A 13379-nucleotide genomic window follows, 5' to 3' on the forward strand; every position below is an offset into this window, starting at 1 on the left:
ATTGTAATTTTGATTTGCGTTTCTCTAATAATTAGTGATGTTGAACATCTTTTCATGTGCTTTTTGGGCCATCTGTATGTCTTTGGACAAATGTCTACTTACATCGTCTACCGATTTTTTGATTCAGTTGTTTGCTTTTTTGACCGTGAGCTGCGTGAGCTGTTTGTGTATTTTGGAGATTAATCCCTTGTCAGTTGCTTCTTTGCAAATATTTTCTCCCATTCTGTGGGTCGTCTTTTCATTTTGTTTATGATTTCCTTTGCTGTACAGAAGCTTTTAAATTTAATTAAGTCTCATTTATTTATTTTTTTAATCTTCATTACTCTAGGAGGTGGATTTAAAAAAATCTTGCTGTGATTTAGGTCAGATACTTTCCTCTAAGAGTTTAAAGTATCTGGTCTTACATTCAGATCTTTAATCCATTATGAGTTTATTTTTGTGTATGATATTAGAGAATGTTCTAATTTCATTCTTTCACATGTAACTGTCCAGTTTTCCCAGCACCACTTACTAAAGAAGACTGTCTTTTCTCCATTGTATGTTCTTGTCTTTGTCATCATACCATTTCTGCTTAGCCATTAGAAAGCTAAACTTTATGAGTCCCTTATCTTTTTACTGTTTTTCATATTTTTCCATATCCACCAGGATGAATACTTTGTAGTATAAATTGCTTATATATTGAGATGCTTTTGAAAAATAGTAACTTTATATTCTGGAGTTATTATACTTTCTATTAAGTGAGTGAAGGAAGCTATTGAAATGATTGATTTTTTTGGTATTAATTTTTATTGGCTTCCCTAGCTCAGATGGTAAAGCGTCTGCCTGCAATGCAGGAGACCTGGGTTTCGATCCCCGGGTTGGGAAGATCCCCTGGAGTTGGAAATGGCAACCCACTCCAATACTCTTGCCTGGAAAATTCCATGGATGGAGGAGCCTGGTGGGCTACAGTCCATGGTGTCCCAAAGAGTCGGATATGACTGAGCAACTTCACTTATAGTTGTTTTACAATGTTATGTTAGTTTCTACTGTACAGCATAGTGAATCAGCTATACATATACAAACATCCTCTTTTTTGGATTTCCTTTCCATTTAGGTCACCACATAGTATTAAGTAGAGTTTCCTGTGCTATATAGTAGTTTCTCATTAGTTACCTATGAAATGATTGGTTTTGATTGAACGAAATGGGTAAATATTTTACAGCCAAAGGCTCTGGTGATAGAACCCAGAAATTTTGTTTTTAAACAGCTTTATTGAGGTATAATTGATGTACAGTAAACTAAACACAGTGTACAATTTGATGTTTTGACATTTGAATACATCCATAGAACCATCAGCACAGCCATGATGGGAACATATCTGTTCACCCCTACCTCAAATTTCCTTATGCTTTTTTGCACTCCATCCTGCCTCCCTTCCCAAACAATCACTGATCTGTGTTCTGTCACTGTAGATTAGTTTGTGTTTTCTAGCGTTTTACACATGGTATATACCTCTTTTTTTGATCTGGCTTTTTTTTTTCCCTAACATCTTAAGATAGTATTTATTTGTCTCCCCTCTGTTAAACCCTGAACCAGCCCCTTTCCCCAGGCTCACTGGGGATGTGTAGGAAAAGGATTATACAGGTCAGATTAGACATGGGAGAAAGAGAGGACTCCTCAGCATGGCAAAGAAGATGGACAAGACTGTTATCAGGAAAAAGAAGTCCCATGACCTCCCAGAATGGCATAGAAGAAGAGCTGTTGCGTCAGGGAAGAGTTCCTGGCCTAACCAATGATGAGGCTCCCAAACAAAGTCCTAATCGCAGCCATCCCAACTGTGGCAGCCCCAGCCCCAGTAAATTTGCATGCTGTGTCAATGTCCCTGAAATGGCACTTCTTTGGAAGTTATGCCTAGGGATAAGTCAGGTCAAGGGTCCTGAGGCTGCCAAGCTGCTGAGGCTCTGATCTGTCAGCATCTTCAGCTGTTTCATCACTACTGCAGACAGTGATCCACTCACAGGCACTCCTGACAAGGGAGGGGAGTGAGGGGCTGTGGCAGGAAAAGTGGCTCCCAGGGCAGAGAGTGATCTCACTTCCCTCTCTCATCATAATTGAGATTCATTCATATTGCATGTTTCAATAGGTGATTGTTTTGTTTTTATTGTTAAGTAGTATTCCATTTTATGATTGTAATACAAAATTCTTATCCACTCAGCTATTGATGGACATTTGGGTCCTTTCTAGTTTTTGTCTGTTACAAGTTAAACTCCTGTGAACACTCATAGACAAGTCTTTGTATGGACATATATATCCTTTTCTCTTGGGTAAACACCTTGGAAGCTGAATCAATTGTGGGTGAATGTTTAACTTTTCAAGAAATTGCCAAACTGTTTTCCAGAGTGGTTGTACTAATTTGTTTCCACCAACTGTATATGAGAGTTCCAGTTTTTGCACATCCTACTCAACACCTGGTATGCCCAACATTTTTAGATTTAGCAATTGTAATGACTTATATTGTTGTTTTATTGGGATTGTAAGTTTCATTTCCCTAAAGACCTGTGCTGTTGAACATCTTTCCATGTGCTTTCCATTAGTCATCTGTATCTGTTCTTTGCTAAAGTATCTGTTAAGAATCTTTGCTCTTTTTGAAGACTGAGTTGTTTAATTTCTAGTGGTTGAATTCTTGATAGAAGTTACTTTTTCATATATGTGGCCTACAAAATTTTTCTACAGCTTATGACTTTTTTTTTCATTTTCACAACAGTGTCTTTTGAAGAAACAGAAATTTATGAATTTCTACACAAATTCCTGCTGGTATTTTGATGGGGATTGTATTAAATCTTTGGGTAAATTCTTTTTTTTTTTTTTTTTTTTTTGGGTAAATTCTTAATGTCCTCTGATCTATGGACAAAATACATGTCTCCATTTATTTATGTCTTCTCTAATTTCTTAGCAATGTTTTTGTTGTTTTCAAGGTACAAATCTTTCACATCTCCTGTCAGACTTAACCATAAGCCTGTTGTATTTTTGATATTGTTGTAAATGGTGTCATTTTATAAAATTCAGTTTTTAACCTTTCCCTAGAAAGTCCAGCTCAAAATTCTAACATATACTTGTATCTTGATGTTAATCTCACAGCCTTACTAAACATTAATTCTAGTAGCTTTATTTTGGCACAGTCCATCATACTCTTTTTATAAACTTTATTTGTTTTTGGTTGTGCTGGGTCTTCATTGCTGCACAGGCTTTTCTCTGGCTGCTGCGAGTGGGCGCTCCTCTAGGTGCAGTGTGTGGGCTTGCTGCAGTGGTTCCTCTTGTTGCAGAGCCTGGGCTCTGGGACATGGGGGCTTCAGTAGTTGCAGCTGCCAGGCTTTAGAGCATCGGCTCAATAGTTGTGGCACATGGGCTTAGTTGCTCTGAGGCATGTGGGGTCTTCCCAGATCAGGGATCAACCCATATCTTCAGCATTAGCTGGTGGATTCTTTACCATTGAACCACCACGGAAGCCCTCCATTGTATTCTTAACATAGGAGATCATGCTGTCTGTGAATAAAGAATGTTTTACTTCACCTTTCCCATCTGGATGGCTTCTGTTTAGTATTCTTGCCTGACAGCACTGACTGGAACCTCCAGTAGAATGTTGAGTAATACTTATGAGACTAGACATCTTTCTTATTCCTAATCTCAAAGCATTCAGACTCTTATTATTAGGTGTGATATTAACTGTAGGTTTTTTGTAGATGTACTTTATGAAGTTGGTGAAGGCTTCTGTTCCTAGTTTGCTGAATTTTTATCAGGAATGGACTTTGGATTTTGTTAAATGCTTTTTCTGAGCTATCAAGGTAATCATATAATTTTGTTTGGTTTTGTCTTCAGTCTGTGAATATGATTTATATGTTAACACAGAATGACTTTTGAATGTTAAACCAACTGTATTTCTGGGATTCAGCCCCAATTGGCCTTGATATGTTATCCTTTTAATACAGTTTTGGGTTTGATTTGCTAAATTTTTGTTTAGAGTTTTTGCATCTGTGTTCATGATGGGTACTGGATTATAGTCTTCTTGTAATGTCTGTCTGGTTTTGGTATCATGCCTTAGAATGAGTTGAAAGAGTTTGTGTCAAGATGGTATCATTTCTTCATTAAACGATGGTTTGTGAGAAGGTATTTACAGTTTCAGTTTTTAAAAAATAGATACAAAGCTGTTAACATTATCTATTTCTTCTTGAGTATGCACTGGTTTTCTGTGTCTTTCACGAACTGCGTCCTTTTCATCTAAGTGGTGGTATTTATGGGTGTAAAATTGTTCATAGTATTTCCTTGTTAGTCTTTTAATATCTGTAGAAACTGTAATGATGTAAACTTTCTCATTCCTGATATTGGAGGCTTATTAATTTTCTTCATCTTCTATAAAAGTCGGTTTTGGTTATATTGATTTTCTCTTGTTTTTCTTTTTTCCATTTCATTGATTCCTACTTTTGTTTTTCCTCTCTTCTGCTTACTTTGGTTTTAATTTGCTCTTCTTTTTTTCAGTTTCTCAAAGTAGAAGCTGAGGTCATTGATCTGAGACATTTTCTCTAACATAGGTTTTTAGTGCTATACATTTTCCTAAGTACTGCTTTAGTGACATCCCATAAATTCTGGTTATGTTCTGTATTTATGTTCATTCAGTTCAAAATATCTTAGAATTTCCTCTAGGGCTTCTTTGATCCATGGGTTATTTAGAAGCATTATTATATTCCCTTTTTTAACGAATTATTTATTTGGCTGTGCCAGGTCTTAGTTCTGGCACACAGAATCTTTTTTAGTTGTGACGTGTAAATTCTTAGATGCATCATGTGGGATTTAGTTCCATTACCAGGGATGATGGAACCTGGGCCCCCTGCATTCGGAGCATGGAGGCTTAGCAGCTGGACCATCAGGGAAGCCCCACGTGTGTTATTTCCTTTATTTAAATATTTATAGATCTTTTGAAAATCTCTTTCTTCTTGGTTTCAAATGTCATTTAATGTGGTCTGAGAATATACTTGGTATGATCTGAAAATTTAAGGTTTGTTTTATGGCCCAGAATACAGTTTATCTTTGTAGATGTTCCGGGTACACTTGAGAACAATGTGTATATTGCTGTTGTTGGGTGGAGCGTTATATAAATGTCAGTTAGGTCAGGTTTGTTGAGAGTGTAGTTCATGTTGTTGATTTTCTGCCTTCTTGTTCTGTCAATTATTAAGAGAAGGCTATAGAAGTATCTTGATCATAATTGTTAGATTTGTGTATACTCTGCTCACATGTCTAATCTGATATTAATAGAATTCCAGGTTTCTTATGACTAATATTAGCATGATATGTCTTTTCCATACTTTTAACCTACCTGTGTTTTTATATTTAAAATGCTTTCGTAGGTAAACATAGTTCTTGAGTTTTTTTCCCCTGGCCATGTTGCACACCTTGTGGAATCTTAGTTACCTGACCAGGGATTGAACCTGGGGCAATTGCAGTGAAAGCACCAGGTCCTAAACACTGGATAGCCAGGGAATTCCCTAGTTCTTGCTCTTTCATCCAATTTCACAAATTTTATTTTTTTAGTTGGTATAATTATAGCATTTACAATTACTAATTATTGCTATGGTTACATTTGAATCTGTTATCTTGCTATTTGTTTTCTATTTGTCTTATCTGCTCTTGTTTTCCTTTTTTTCTTCTTTTGAATTAATGGACTATTTATTACCTCATTTTATCTTTTTTGTGGGATTATTAGATATAACTTTATTTTTATTACAGCGTAGTTGCTTTAAGATTTATAGTATTGGGGCTTCCCTGGTGGTCCAATGGTCAGGAATGTGCCTGCCAATGCAGGGGTAGTAATGGGTTTAAGCCGTGGTCAGGGAAGATCCCACCTGTCTTGAAGCAACTAACCCCATGTGCCATAACCGATGAGCCTGTGCCCTAGAGCCCACAAGTCACAGCTCCTGAGCCTGCAGGCTGCAGCCGCTGAAGCCCACGGGTCTACAGCCCCTGCTCCGCAGCAAGAGAAGCCACCACAATGAGAAGCTCCCACAGCGCGGCGACGAGGAGTCCTGCTTGCAGCAACTAGAGAAGCTGAGCGCAGCAACAAAGACCTTGCAAAGCCAAAAGAGAAAATTAGCTGTGCATTTGTAACTTATGAGTCTCCCCTCAAGTGACACTATGCTACGTCACATAGAGGATATGGATGTATAGTATACTTCTGTTTGGCTCTTTCCAGCCTTTGCGATATTACTGTTCATGAATTTTATTTTTCATGTTACAAATACCACAATACCTTATTGTTATTTTTGTTTAAATAGTTTTATTTTTTTTAAATGTTAATAGTAAGACAAAACATTCTTACGTATATGCTGTTACACTTAACCTTTTCTGGTGCTCTTTATGCCTTGTGTAGATATTTATGGTATATATTTTTGTAGGTCTTTTTGTGTAGATATTTATGGTATCATTTTCCTTTTGTCTGAAGAACTTTAACATTCCTTGTAGTCCAGATTTATATCTGAAAATATGTTTATTTTACCTTCTTTTGTAATGATTTTTTTTTGCTCGATATAGATTTCTAGGCTTTCCTTTTTTCCCTTCCATTATTTTAAAATGTTTCTCTACTGTCTTCCTGCTTGCATTATCTCCAGTGAGAAATATGTCATCTTTTAAACTTTTTAAATTAATTAAAATTTTTTTGCCTGCACTATGTAGAATGTGGGATCTTAGTTCCCTGACCAGAAATCAAATCCCCACCCTCTACATTGGAAGCTCCGAGTCTTTTTCATTTATTTATTTATTTGACTGCATTGGGTCTTCGTTGCTTTGTGTGGGCTTTCTCTAGTTGTGATAAGTGTGGGCTACTCTTCATTGCGGTGCACGGGCTTCTCATTGTGGTGTCTTTTCTTGTGGAGCACAGGCTCTAGACAGTCAGGCTTCAGTAGTTGCAGCTCACAGGCTCAGTAGCATAATTAATCCATAGCATATATAATCTTTTCAGACCAGGTATTGAACCCATATCCCTGCATTTGCAGGCAGCTTCTTATATACTGTACCACTAGAGAAGTCCTGGAAGCTCAGAGTCTTAACCAGAGGACTGCCAAGGACGTTCCGAGAAATATATCATCTTTATCTTTGTTTCTGTATAGTTAATAAGTCTTTTTCCTTGGCTGCTTTTGCTTTGATGTAGTTTTATTCAGATTTCTTGTGCGGGGTCAATGGAACTTCCTGAATATATGGTTTTATTTGTTGTTGTTCAGTCACTAAGCTGTGTCTGACTATTTGCGATCCCATGAACTGCAGCATGCCAGGCTTCTCTTTCCTTCACTGTCTGCTGGAGTTTGCTCAAATTCATGTCAATTGAGTCAGTGAAGCCGTTCAACTATCTCATCCTCTGTTGCCCCCTTTTCTTGCCCTCAATCTTTCCCAGCATCAGAGTATTTTCCAGAGAGTTGGCTCTTCACATCAGGTGTCCAAAGTATTGGAGCTTCAGCTTCAGCATCAGTCCTGCCAATGAATATTCAGGGTTGATTTTCTTTAGCATTGACTGGTTGGATCTCCTTGCTGTCCAAGGAACTCTCAAGTCTTTTCCAGCACCACAATTCAAAAACATCAATTCTTTGGTGCCCAGTCTTCTCTGTTGTCCAACTGTCGTATCTGTTCATGACTACTGGAAAAAGCACAGCTTTGACTAGACAGACCTTTGTCAGCAAAGTGATGTCTCTGCTTTTTAATATGCTGTCTAGGTTTGTCATAGCTTTTCCTCCAAGGAGCAAGTGTCTTTTTATTTCTTGGCTGCAGTCACTATCCACAGTGATTTTGGAGCACAAGAAAATTGAATGGTTTGCCTTGGAAGCAAACCGAGATCATTCTGTTGTTTTGAGATTGCACCCAAGTACTGCATTTTGTACTCTTTTCTTAACTCTGAGGGCTACTCCATTTCTTCTAAGGGACTCTTGCCCACAGTACTAGATATAATGGTCATCTGAATTAAATTTGCCCATTTCTGTCCATTTTAGTTCAGTGATTGCTATGAACTAAGATGTTGATGTTCACTCTTGCCATCTCCTGCTTGACCACACCCAATTTACCTTGATTCATGGACCTAACATTCCAGGTTCCTATGCAATATTGTTCTTTACAGCATCGGACTTTACTTTCACCAGTAGACACATCCACAACCGAGAGTCCTTTCTACTTTGGACCAGCCTCTTCATTCTTTCTGGAGCTATTTCTCCATTCTTCCCTAGTAGCATACTGGACACCTACCGACCCGGGGGCTCATCTTCTGTTGTCATATCTTTTTGCCTTTTCATATTGTTCATGGGATTCTCGGGGCAAGAATATTGAAGTGGTTTGCCAACTTCCTTCTCCAGTGGACCACATATTGTCAGAATTCTCCACCGTGATCTGTCCATCTTGGGTGGCCCTACATAGCATGGCTCATGTGGTTTTATAGTTATAATCAAATGTGGAAAACTTTTGGCCACTATTTCTTCAAGTATTTTTTCTATCTCTTCCCATCTTTCAGGAACTTCAGTTATTCATGTATTAGTCTGTTTGAGATTATCATAGTTCACTGATGCTTATGTTTGTTTTACTCTTCTTTCTCTATGTTTCATTTTGGATAGTTTAATATTTCTCTGCCTTTAATTTTCTCTTTTATATTGTTTAACCTGCTGTTAACTCTATCTAGTATATTTTTCATCTCGGACGTTGTAGTTTTGATTTCTGGAAGCTTGATTTATGTCTTTCTTTTGTCTTCTATGTCCGTACTTAAGATAACATCTCTGTTAGTTGAGTTCATTCTGATGAACTGCCTCATTATTATGGGTCATGTGTCTCTGCTTCTTTGTATGCTGAATAATCTTAGGTTAGATGCCAGAATTTTACTTTGTTGGATGTGGATATTTTTGTGTTCTTAGAAATGTTTTGAGCTTTGCTCTAGGATGCAGTTAAGCCTCTCAGGTGGCTCAGTAGTGAAAAATCCGTCTGTCAGAGAGGAGATGCAGGAGACGCAGATTCGATCCCTGGGTCGGGAAGATCCTCGGGAGTAGGAAATACCAGTCCATCCCAGTATTCGTGCCTGGAAAGCCCAAGGGACAGAGGAGCCTGGTGGGCTATGGTCGGTGGTATCACAGAGTCAGACTCAGCTGAGCACACATGCAGTTAAGCTATTTGGAAACAATTGGTCCTTTCAGGTCTTTTATGACTTGTTAGGTAGGTTTGAAGTAGTGTTCAGTATAGAACTAATTCTTCTTCACTACTAAGAGACCTTGAGTACTCTACTCACCATCCCATGAATTGTGTGTGTTTTTTTTAATCTGGCTGATGGGAACAGGCAGTGTTTTCTTTAATCATTTGATGAGTCACTCTTTGGCTTTGGGTATTTAGCTCTTATGCGTATGAGTTCTTTGGGGAGCCCTCTGCAGATCTCTTTGTGTACAAGGTTTTTTTCTGTGCTCTTTCTTCTCTGCCTTAAAGTTTGATTTCCTCAGACTTTTAGCTTTAGGAGTTTGCCAGCCTACTCCTCTGTTCCCCTTTCTGTGCTGTGTGTGGCCTGGAAACACTCAACAAGGCAGTAAACTGGGGCAGTCTCAGATTCAGACTTTGTTTTCTGTCTTTCAGGAATTATTTTCCTTTCATTGTTTGGTGTCCAGTATCTTGAAAACCCTTGTTTCATAAATGTTGTCTTTTTTTTTTTTTTTTAGGTGAGAGAATAAATCTGGTCTTTGTTACTTGATCTTGATTACAAGTGAGAGTCCCAACAGTCTGGTTTTAACCATCCTTTTGGTGAATCCTGATGCATGTTAACATTTAAGAACCATGCATATATTTGAATTTAATGTTAGATAATTAATTCACTATCAACCATCATTTACCGTGAAGATAGAATTACACAAGTCAGTAAATCTAATATTTGGAAGAAAAATCTTTTTGAGTAAATTAATTTCTGTTTTGTAGCATGTAATTGCAAGATATTTGGAATATTTATACAGTCAGGATAGATGGAGCTGAAGGTTTTGTGAAATAAAAAATGATCTTGATGATATTATGGTACATAGCAGTCTTAGACATTCCGCTTTCATGTGTTTGTGCTGTGCTGTGCTCAGTCGCTTCAGCTGTTTCCAACTCTTTGCAACCCTGTGGACTGTAGTTCGCCAGGCTCCTCTGTCCATGGGATTCTGCAGGCAAGAATACTAGAGTGGGTTGCCATGCCCTCCTCCAGGGGATCTTCCCCAACCAGGGATCAAACCCGCATCTCTTATGTCTCTTGCATTGCAGGCAGATTCTTTACCCACTCAGGTGCCTGGGAAGCCCCTTCATGTCTTTAACCATTGTTAAATAAGCTGTCATTCCTGGGAGAAGTTGGAACAATTAAGTCCTGGTTTGCTGTAGTGGGTAAGGGGAAGCAGATGACTCCATTTTGCATTTGCTTCTTTAGCAACTACCCCCTTTTGATCATACCCTCAGCATAACTGAGATGTGATAAAAAAAAAAAAATTAAAAAAAAAATAAGGCATTAGTGACCCTCTCAGCCACTGCTCTGAATCCATGGGTCATGACATTTTTGCTTGAGCCCTGTGACATTTCACAGGTCCAGGTTCATAATGTTATATTAGTTACTATCTTTGTTCCTTTTCTGTTGTTATCATCTTAGGGAGATATTTCACATGGAGGTTATTAGCTGCAAATATGCATTAAAACCTTTGAGAGGATACAAAACACCAGTGGGGATTATTATCATTATGGTAAGTAGGATAATTTCCAGTGTTTGGAGTGTGCTTTGAAGCTATGGTCTCTAAGACCGAAACCAATCAAAGAAAGACCGCATTCAGAGTCATCTTAAGCCAGGTGGCTTCTTTAATGATATGTCACTTAATTTTAACTCCCTTGGAAGTGTTAATTCACGTATAAGAGGTGGTGTTAGCCACAGCGCAAACGCATCCTATCTTGGCAAGAGAATAATTGAGGGCTACTCTATTATCGAGAACACCCTCCACCAGAGTCCAAGGATCTTTACTGGGAAGCTACTGCTTAGCAGTGGATTTCTTGCAGATTTCTTAATTTTGGATTTCAAAAGTTAAGGAGAGTTTCCTGATCATAACCTCATTTGCATTTATTCCTAACCAGGAAGTAGGGACCTGCCAAAGAAAGCAAATCCTGAATCATAAGTGCCTTCTGGTAGGCCCTTTCAAGAACAGTTAGAGTCATAGTTAGATTACTAAGTGTCACCGCCCGGCTGTGCACCAGCCACCTAGGCCTTCATAGCCCAAGGAGATGATAATCACCCCAAAAATAAATCCTGTCGCTAAGGTGGCATTGTAAATAGATTCATCTGCAAGAATTGTTTCATTTGCCTGTTTAAAGCCAGGAGTCAATTCTTTTCCCCCTAGCCTGAAATAAGAAGTTTTTATAAATTCTAAAGATTACCTTCCTTGGCAATGGCCCAGAAGCTGCGGCTGATGGAATTATCTTTCCAGGTCAGTGCCAGGATAAAGGAAAGAGAAAAACTGGTTTTGAGTTCAGCTGAAATGGGAAGTCTTGCTCTGTCTGGCATTTTGGATGGAAGCAGTCTACATCAATGTTCACTTGTCATCGATGTCCACTTGTCATCACAGTGTCATCCTTGTCAACTTGATTTGGAGGTCTCCAGGGTTTGTACAGGACCAGAAGTCAGTTGGAGTCTCCTTTAGCTATGTGATATAGATATACAAGGTTCATTGCCTTCTAGTTTTGCAGCAGAGTGAGTGGCCAGAAGCACTTGGTAAGTTCGCTTTCAGTGGAACTCGAGGGCAGTTTTCTTCTGATGACGTCTCCAGAATTTTTCCAGTCACTGGGCTCCAGACAGTGACCAGTAAGTTTTCCCTAAATCGGAAATCGGGGAAAGCTTCTTTAACCTGTTGGTAATAGGCTCCAGAGTAACACAATAGATGGTCATACTAGCGGGAGACTACAAAGGATCAGCAGAAGGTGGTATACCAATAGACATTGGTCTGACCATGATTCTCTCATGTGGAGTGAGTTTATGTTTCCCAAAGGTGGTGTTATGAACAGTCAGCAAGACCATAGGCAATACTATAGGCCAGGGGAGTCCAGTCTATAGTTGTATAACAACACCTCAAAGACTGTTAGCAAAATTAGAGCCTACTATCTATAAAGGAACAAACATAATTTTTCTCTCTATAATTACCCCCATTTTTTACTATAGGTAATTAGAGTAAAGCTAAATTTGTATTAACTTCAGCCTGATTATTTATACACGTGCAGCAAGAAACAGTGATTGACCATATAAGTTTTTTTTTATTAAGGTTGTTTTGCCAGAACCTTGTTAGTAAAATACTAGCTTGCCCAAGCTAGTTTCTTGAGGCTCTCTGATTATATAAGACTACGTATATTTCTCTCAAACATGATATTCCAGTGAAAATCTTGGTAGTTGTGTCCTTTTACAAGGAGAATAGATTTATTTTTCTTTTAATTTCCTTTGCTCTTCAAGAAAACAAAACCTATTATTTCCCCCCCTCTTTTCCATAGGATTCCATGAATTCTAACACAGCCATAAAAGCAGTAGATTTTAGAAAATGTACTTCATAACGTTACCCATACTGGCAGGACACAATCCAGAATGGTGATCCAGGTTTTATGGCCCTATCACTGGCCTCCCTTGTTAATGCCGAAGTAGAGTGGACCTCATCCACATGTGCCACAATCTTGACAGACTGTTGCTACTGCCTTTGCAGCGAGGGCATTTCCCTGATACTCAAGTTCAGTCCTTTTAGCGTGAGCCTCAATTTTTTGGGCAAACAGCATCATGCCAGGACATAATCAGACTTTACAGGAATTTCATTCAGTTTCTGGAATACTTCAGTAGATGGGGAAACAATGGAAACAGTGAAAGACTTTATTTTTTTGGGCTCCAAAATCACTGCAGGTGGTGACTGCAGCCATGAAATTAACATGTTTGCTCCTCGGAAGAAAATTTATGACCAACCTAGACAGCATGTTAAAAAACAGAGACATCAGTTTGCCAACAAAGGTCCATCTAGTCATAGCTATGGTTTTCCCAGTAGTCATGTGTGGATGTGAGAGTTAGACTATAAAGAAAGCTGAGCGCCGAAGAATTGATGCTGTTGAACTGTGGTGTTGGAGAAGACTCTTGAGAGTCCCTTGGACTGCAAGGAGATCCAACCAGTCCATCCCTAAAGGAAATCAGTCCTGGGTGTTCATTGGAAGGACTGATGTTGAAGCTGAAACTCCAATATTTTGGCCACCTAATGCAAAGAACTGACTCATTTGAAAAGACCCTGATGCTCGAAACATGTATATTATCTAGGGTGAAACAGATCACCAGCCCAGGTTGGATGCATGGGACAAGTGCTCAGACCTGGTGCACT

This window comes from Odocoileus virginianus, chromosome 26 (genome assembly GCF_023699985.2).
Source record: "Odocoileus virginianus isolate 20LAN1187 ecotype Illinois chromosome 26, Ovbor_1.2, whole genome shotgun sequence".
NCBI lineage: Eukaryota > Metazoa > Chordata > Mammalia > Artiodactyla > Cervidae > Odocoileus > Odocoileus virginianus.